A 9,034-nucleotide genomic window follows, 5' to 3' on the forward strand; every position below is an offset into this window, starting at 1 on the left:
CATTATCTATACGTGGAATTGCAAGCATTGCTCTATTCCGCACATTGCAAGGTAGGCAGAGGAAGCCTGGGAACTTATTATTAAGACACTCTGTTCCCATTAAGACACTTTTTTTCCCTATTTTCAGTTAAATTCTGAAGGCATTGCGTGTTAAGTGAAGGAAATCACCGCCGCGCCTTGCCTCGACACCAGAGCGAAGAAATGAAAATATTCAATATTTCATTTCCTCGATTGGGAATAGAACCAACAACCTGTCGCATTTACAGAATTACCTAAATATATATTTTATTATATTACAGCTATATTTATGAATAGCTATAAATTTTTTCCCACATTTATTTAACATGCTGTATTTTTTGCTTCTTAAAATATAACGTTACACTGTATCCCAAAGTTTTTGTGACAATCTGACACTTTGTAAGACATAAAATACCTACTTTTGACGAAAATTATTTGTAAAAAGACCCGTATTGTTGGTAACAGTAAAAAATGTTGAGTATTCTTTTGTTATTTTCTTAATGTCTCGTAATTGTGTATAGCTGTAATAGCTGATAAGCGTTTATGCACTTTTGTGGCACTTTTGCAGGCGTTTCTACATTTTTTTTGTATATGTGTTATATTTGTGATTATTATTATTTGCAATACAAAACGCAGCATTTAGTTTCGCAACTCAACACGTATTGTCTCGGAAGTTGGCCGAAAAGTGACGAAAGGTTGTCTTAGCGGCAACCAATTTTTTTAATAAAAAAAACATTGCATATTTAGCAGACCTCGACGTTGCACAAAATTATCTATACTTTAGTTATTTACAAAAATAATTTGATATAATAATTTGATGATATTCATATTACAAAGTTAATGTCTCAACATTATAAGAGATGGCAGCACTGTATCTATCAAACTGAATATGAAATTATTTTCTTTGAACCATTTCTTTTTTTTCCTTTTGTCGGTTACGTTATTATAGAAATAAATTTGAATAGTCCCATGGCAAAAAGCGCGGTGTTCAGTGCCGCCACTAAATATATAATGCCCCGAAAATTCGGCTTTGAAATTTCTAGTGAGAAAAGAAAGTGCGTAACTGAGTGTAGGTTTCCTCTGCTGCTCCTCCTGGTTACAGCGTGAATATCAAAAAACTAATAAAAACTATAAATAAGTAATATTTGTTGATTTTACGAAAAATTCAAATTTGTTGTATTAGGTATCTAATTTTACTAAACATAATTGCAAAAAATTATACAAGGACGCAAAAAAATTAGGTATTAAATTTCTTTCACGCCTCTTGCATAGTCCACTTGACAAGTGAATGGCCAGTGCATTCGATATTTACATTTCAATATTGGGTTTCTGTTTACCTGCGATTGCGTCGTGCCTACCGTATTACGTGTTAGGTAGGTTTTTTAACCACTTATACTGCTCAGACGGTTGAGGGGATGGTCGGGGATTCAAATGAAAAATGGGAAATTTTCGACCCATGTATTTAAAGTCTAAGCGATGATAGTTCCTGAGATAGATAGGAGAATAATAGGAGATTTTTTAAATTCATTATACCGATTTTGTTTACTTCCATACCAGAGGTAGAAAAATATTTTGTAATTTCGACGTAGCTTAATTATTGATTAGTGGTCAGAAGTAGAACGCTAGGATAGATTCTAAGAGGAGCAGGTTCGAGTCCAGCTATTATTAATTTTTATACGTTTTGTAGAACTAAATTTTCTGAACTAAGAATCTCCTCTGTTTAGGTGAAAAAGAAATATATAAGTCCAGTTTCATAATATGTGAGTTTATCAAACAAGGTTATCTTCCATTTGTGCAATATTTAAAGTTAACGCACGTCAAAAGTATTATCTCAAAAAACACTAAGTAATTAAATGTATTTCATAATACCATATGTTCTTTAATTTTTTTAATATTTTTTGTTTTTTTTGTATAAGAATAAAAAGATATTTTTTCCGCTGATCGTTTTGATAAGTTAATTTTATCAGTTTATTTGGAATTATAGTCTTATTTTACAAGTATATTCTTTTAAAACATGTAGTGGCGCAGTGGAACCGCGTCTGATTATAAACGCGAATGCTGTGAGTTCAATCTCCAATCGGGGAATAATAATTCTTCTATTAATATAATATAACTAGCGGACGCGCGCAGCTTCGCTTACTTATTTAGGGGTGAATTCTAGAAAACCATGAAACATGTGTTCAATTAAATACTTTTAAGAGTCTAAGTTTCAAATTTTATAAATATCGGTGGCCGTTTAAAGATTTTTCCATACAAACTTTCAACCCCTTATTTGCACCCTTAGGGGGAGAATTCTAGAAAACGATGAAACACGTGTTCAATTAAATACTTTTAAAAATCTAAATTTAAAATTTTATAAAAATCGGTGCCGATTAAAATTTTTTTCCATACAAACTTTCAACCCCTATTTCACCCCTTTAGGGTTAAAATTTTTCAAAATCCCTTCTTAGTGGATATCCAGATTATGAAAATAAACATCTGTCCAAATTTCACGTTTCTACCATCAGCGGTTACGGCTGTGCGCGCGTCTTACCTCAGTCAGTGAGGACAAGTCCTTTTATATATGGTCGTTGCGCTTGCCAAAACCGCTATGTGTTTTTAGTCAAGTTTTCAGGAGAGACAAAAAACTATCTTATTTATTAAATAATAGCTTTATCAAAAAATTATAAATGCAATATGGTGACAAAATATATTATGTTTGAACTGAGATACAAGCGAAAATGATAAAATGTACCCTTCATCTGTAATAATTTTTTTTAACCATTTTGATGCACATATCAGAATTGTCTTGTAACGACCATTTCTTACAAGTGAAAAATATGCACATATCAGTTTTGTAAAAGAACATAATCGGATTTATTTAGTGTTATTATGAGGATAACAAAAATGTATTACACTTAAAACAAATATGTATACTAATGATTAGTAATGATAAACGTAAGGAATTGTGGTTTGGCGCTTTTTTACGTGAAAATGGTTAATCTGATAACGATACAACAGTACGGTACGTTTTATTAAATCCTATGGTTATTAATACTAATAATAATTAACAAAAAAATGTTTAATAGAAAACTCGAAGGGTTGTTAGAAAGTGGTTAGGAAAGGTTTATAGATAGACTAAGCCTTTAATGTTTATCCCCTAAATAACTAGGTAAATTTGAAGTAAATAAAAAGCGAATTCAATAAGTATTGCAATAAACTTTATCAAGATAACTTAAACTAAATTTAAGTAACACCTTCGCTTTCGTGCCACACATATGCATTTATCGTTACTACAGTACATCTCTTTGCCTCGAACTCGAATATGGATGACCAAGGAATAGCGCCGCGCGCACACCCGTGCCAGGGCTTAATGCCTGAAATTAAGTTCAGCTAAAAAGCTGTTAGGCGAGCTCTGTCTTCTTTGATCATCCACAAGTCGAGTGGGTCAGATGACATCTCTCCTTTAGTGCTCCTGAGCTGTCACCTGTGCTAATGGGTCTGTTTTGGCACTCTTATTCAATCGGTATAGTCCCAGACTTGTGGAAGAGCGCTCTTATCCACCCGATCTCCAAGAAAGGCGATGGTCCCGATCCATCTAACTACAGGCCTATTGCCACCCTGGCTCTTGAAAGTTATGGAGAGCATTATCAATGGCCAGCTTTTGATTTAACTGAAGAATCACTGATTGATTAACGACAGTCAATATGGCATCCGCCATGGTCGCTCAACCAGTGACCTTCTGGTTTACCTAATCCACCGGTAGGCTACGGCTATTGAAAGCAAGGAATAGGGTCTGGCAGTTAGTTTGGACATGGCGAAGGTCTTCGATCGCGTGTGGCATAAGGCGCTCCTTGCAATACTTCCATCCTATGGCTTTCCGAGAGTTTATGCAAGTGGATCGCTAGCTTTCACTGGGTGCAGCCTCAAGGTAACTGTTGACGGTTTTTACTTGGAGTACATGCCCGTGAACGCTGACCCCCAAGGCTGTGTGCTGTCCCCTACGCTGTTTCTTCAGATTATCAATGACATGTTAGAGGATTCTAGAATGTGCGTTCTTCTTGTTTTGGTATGCTTTTTCTTTCTTTGTGTACCTCATATTATTCTAGTGACAAATTTTCTTTGAATACGGTGCACATGTCAAATTAAAACTTTATCAGCTTCCAATTTAATGTAAATAGTTATCTTTATTGTATCCTCCTCATTTTTCTGGCTTCACTTTTTAATCGACTTCAGTGAAGAGAAGAGACGTTATCAAGTTGAGTGTATTTTTTTTATATTTGTTACCTCAGAACTTTTGACTGGTCTTTACTTTGATTTGGTCTATTTCTGACATTTTTATCCATGACACAATCATATAAGTCTTAAATTTGCATTAAGTATGTGCGCAGCAAATGGAAGAATAACTCAATATCATGCTAACCGATTTCGATGATTCTTTTTTTATTGGAAAGGATACACTTCAAGGATAGTTTGATGAGAGGTTGGTTATGTTCTAATTATGGGATCCAGTGGAAGTCGGTTTTTTTTAATTGTTATACTTATTGTGTACTTCAAACATGTGTGTCGTGCACTTGCTCTGCAGTAATGATTAAATTTGAACTCTTGGCAATAAGCCTAAAACCATTCTCACAGGCTTCTTACAGAAGCTGACTTACAAGAAGGATTTCTTGGTTTACTTTCAGAAGATGATTCTGGTTTGGTGGCATACAATTGCTTAACCCATGTATTAAAAGTATCGTCTTACAATTGTATTAAGTACGCCTTTCCTATAACTCTCTGCTTCGTATTAAAGTCGCGCTTTTTTTATTGTTGTATATTTCATCAATATCCATCTCCTTGAAATTTTCTCCAGCTTGTTTATCTAGAATGAAGTGACCAGTTCCGAGTTTGGCTGACTTCCGGCTTACAAATTCTCCAGTAGCTTTATCTAGGTACAAATGAGTCGTATTTTCAACAACAATACTATACCTGCCCGCTCTGAATCTGCTATTACCATCGGCAGTCGCTGAGATTTGAGCTCTGTCTCATTATATACCGATAAGGTAGAAGTGGAAGGGACATACTCAACCTGATACTCCAAAAGTTCTGTACCAAAAAAATCTGTAGCACAAGGCTCGAGTGACGGTTCCCCTTAATGTATTACATTACATAATGTAATAACATTCCGCATCGGATCATTGCTGCTGGGTCATAACTGCACATAACGAATTTGTCATTGCCAAAAATAAAAATGAAGTGCACATATCGATTTTGTAAAATCGACTTCCAGATGGAAATACTATATATTTGTTTTTGTAGGCTATGCAGAGTACTATTTTAATGCTATTTATCGAATAAAAAAAAAATCATAAAAATACACATAACGGTTTTGGCAGGCGCACCGACGATATATAGATTAGCTATTTTTATTTTCCGGCCTTTCTAGGCAAAGCACGGCGTTGATTTCAGCCACTTAACATGCGATGTCTAGAAAATTGGGCAGAAAGTAGAGAGTAGTGTAAAACTCCGGAGGTTCCATATTTGTAATTTATAAAACATGCTTTATATGAACCTATATTAGGTAATTAGTAATTAACATTTTTCTTTCTTCTTGCAAACAACTTTAAACTTAACAGAATTTCCATAATCGTAAGGCCATTTTTTTCATTTACCTATTAATAATATGTGGCTATAAACATGTTCTGCGAGGTTTCTTTAATTAGGTTCAGGTTTATTTATATCTGTACGCGAATACTTGCTGTGATAAAGCCTAGAAGCTGTGGCTAGGTTTAACCGACTTAAAAAGAAACGTATTTGTCTGTTACTTTTCATTTTAAATATATACTTGAAAAGATGTAAAGGTATCTTGTATTGCTAAATTTCTTCTATCTTACTATATTTAAATATAGAATTTTTATTATTATTAGCTTCGCGGTTATTCCTAAGTAGGAGAGAAAATAGAGTAAATACAATAAAACGGCGCGGCTAGGGCTTCAAAACAAGAAAAAAAAACTTATATGTATAGTAAACTAGCGTTATTTTCCAATATATTGAAATGTCCTTGTAACATTATAAAAATTATATAATTCCATAAAATGTTATAAGATACTTATCAAATTTTACTTATTTCAAGATAACATCTTTATTTTAATTCATGGCTCAAAAAGCCCAAAGCCTAAAATTGGATTGTGAACTCTACTTTCAAAGAATAATCGCCCCTTAGCGGTAATTATTGAAAATTGAACCGTAATACTAAGTTTGTAGAGTTCTTTTTATCATATAATATTAAAGCATTAGAAGCTTCTATCAATGTTGGGGAAGAATTAACTTAAAAAACGAAATAGGGGATTAAAGTTCCTTCAAAAGTTGTATCATTTCAAAAGCTCTACATCCTGTGAATAAGTTTTTGATTATAAATAAGTAGATAAGTATTTTGAGATTTGAAAAACGTCCCCTCAAATAGGTATATGAAACAGGGTGCAGCTTATACAAGAATTTAGACGTTTTTCGAAATTCCCCTGCATAAAGCATACAGAGGGAAAAAGTTTCTAAATGTAGATAATAGATAGAAATTTCACGCTTTTTTACCGCATTTTGCAAGGTAGGTGAAGACCTGGGGAGTGTTAAGACACTCCTTTCCCCACTTCCCGTTCAATTTTCTAGTGAATAGAGGAATAAAACGTCGCAATGTATCTTCTTACTAGGAAAAATAAATAATGTCACTCCCCCGAGCGGTTCGAACCCACGACTTATGCGTCTCTACGCTGTTCCACTACGCTATAATGACTTCTAAATATAGATACAAGCTCATACACATTTTATTCATTTACTTTTACGACTCTTAAATGCTATTTTTTACATAAAATATGCTTTACTCTTTAAAAATTATAACTAAACTACAAATTAAAACAATTTAAACCACATTTTCTGAGTAAATTCCAGTGACATAATATTTACTTAAGTGCTGGCGCACACTGGTGACTTTTACACTTATATTGATTAAAGTTCAAAGTTATTTTTATTTAAAATATTCCTTTACCTAATTCTTCCATATCCAAATGCGCGCACCGTCTTTAACATCGACGTGTACATCCCGTACACGATGACAGTGACGCAACAGTCACAGTGACAAAAGTAACTTTTATTTCAAAAAGAAAGAAAAGAAATTATAAATTTGTTAGATCTCTTTTTAATCGAAAGGTCACTCACTCATCACGAAATCTCAGAAACTACACGTGCTAGGAATCTCAAATTTTGCATAGGAGTTACTTATAGGACGTAGGTGCTCGCTAAGATGGGAATTTGCAATATTCGACTTTTAAAAGGTTGTTTTTGGGGTTAAAAGTTTGTATAAAACTTCGTTACTACAAATGCTAAGAGTCTTAAATTTTGCATGGACGCCACTTATAGGACATAGGTAGTCATGGAGACAGAAATTAATAATAACGTAGTTCATGCAGGCGAAGCCGCGGACGGGCCGCTAGTTGTGAATAATTCTCATATGTTCTCCATTCAATGTGAAATTGGCTAAGTGATTAGTGCTGAACTGGCACGCCATAGATAAAGAACGACAAGTATAAGTCACCAGTGCGCGCCAGCTCTTAGATTATACATATCACATTTCAATTTCTTCTCTAATGCATAAGAAAATGAAGTTGAATTCAATTTACATCTTCCTTTGTTATTGTTGCTCGTTCGCGAGGCTATTTCAATAATTAATATGCTATTAAGTACTAAAGGCGCCAGGTCTGGTTCCCCGAGCGTCACTCTGGTCCCCTGTGTTGAGGTTGTTTCGTAATTATCTACCTCGTTTTGTAAGCCTCTTAGTATTTAACACTGGTTGGCTGTATAATTCGCGACGTTTTAAAATAGGTTACTATTTATTTTTAAGTACCTTAGTTACCTAAGTTTAGTATTTTTAATTTAAGGCCAGTCGTGGCGTAGGGACATCGCAACAGGTTGTAGGTTCGATTCTCACTCGAAATGGTTAAATATTAATATTTTTATTGATTCGTTCTGGTGTCAACACGCCTTCAGAACTCGGTGGAAATTACATGCGGGATACAGCGTGAAGCCGAAAAAAAGGTATTCTTAAAACTTCGAATAAACTTTTTGGTAGATGGGACGGGAAAAACGTTACAATATAACATTAATTCCACTTTATCTGGTTTTTTAAATTCTCTTTTTATTTTAAACTTTTTTTAAAGAAATTTGTTCGATGACAAATGACGAAATGACTTCAGACATTCAATTCAATACTCAGTCGATACAACAATCATTCAATTTACAACGTCCAATTATCATATTTCTTACAATAACTAGCCTAGACGACATCTGAGATAACCAGTTCAAACCAGTTTGTGGTAACGTCAAGAGCTGATATAATGCGTAGTAGATATTTTCTTTGAGGATTTTGCATATTATTAATAGAGGCAAGGTATTACAGTGACGTGGCAGTTCTGGGTTCAATATCCGCTCAGGGGAATTTATTATTATTAATTAATATTTTCGTTTCTTCGTTCTGGCAGCAAGGCAAAAGCACGGCGTTGAATTCCACCGAAAGTTCGACGGAAACCAAGTTCGCCGGAAAGTGGAGAAGTGTTTTAACACTAGGTTTTTGTTTTATTTTAATTTATTTTACATATTATTATTTTTTTTTTTGTAAAATGTTTATGCATCAACCAACGGCGCTATTGATGTTTGTATATTAATGTAATATATTTAAATTCTTTTTTTATTTACATATTAACTTCCTATAATGGTTATATCATAATATTAATAACAAATAAAAACTTGGTGTGGTGTGTACGTATAACTTAGTTGATTATATGGATTAGACTTAATACATAAAATGGAACGGAGTTTCGTGATACTGTATCTGCAGCGTCCTATGTGCCTGCTATATTTGGAACACGGCGTTAAGCTCTGCGTACTCTACTACTACGTGCTAAATAATGTTAAATTACTGGCACTAAATAGACCATAAAAACATATAAAACATAAGATTTTGCCAGATTTTAAGTCGATCTTAGGACCGTATTTATAACTCAAGTCC

The sequence above is a fragment of the Heliconius melpomene genome, chromosome 2, assembly GCF_056956725.1.
Source record: "Heliconius melpomene rosina isolate 202511_hmr_F chromosome 2, ASM5695672v1, whole genome shotgun sequence".
In the NCBI taxonomy this organism is placed as follows: Eukaryota; Metazoa; Arthropoda; class Insecta; order Lepidoptera; family Nymphalidae; genus Heliconius; species Heliconius melpomene.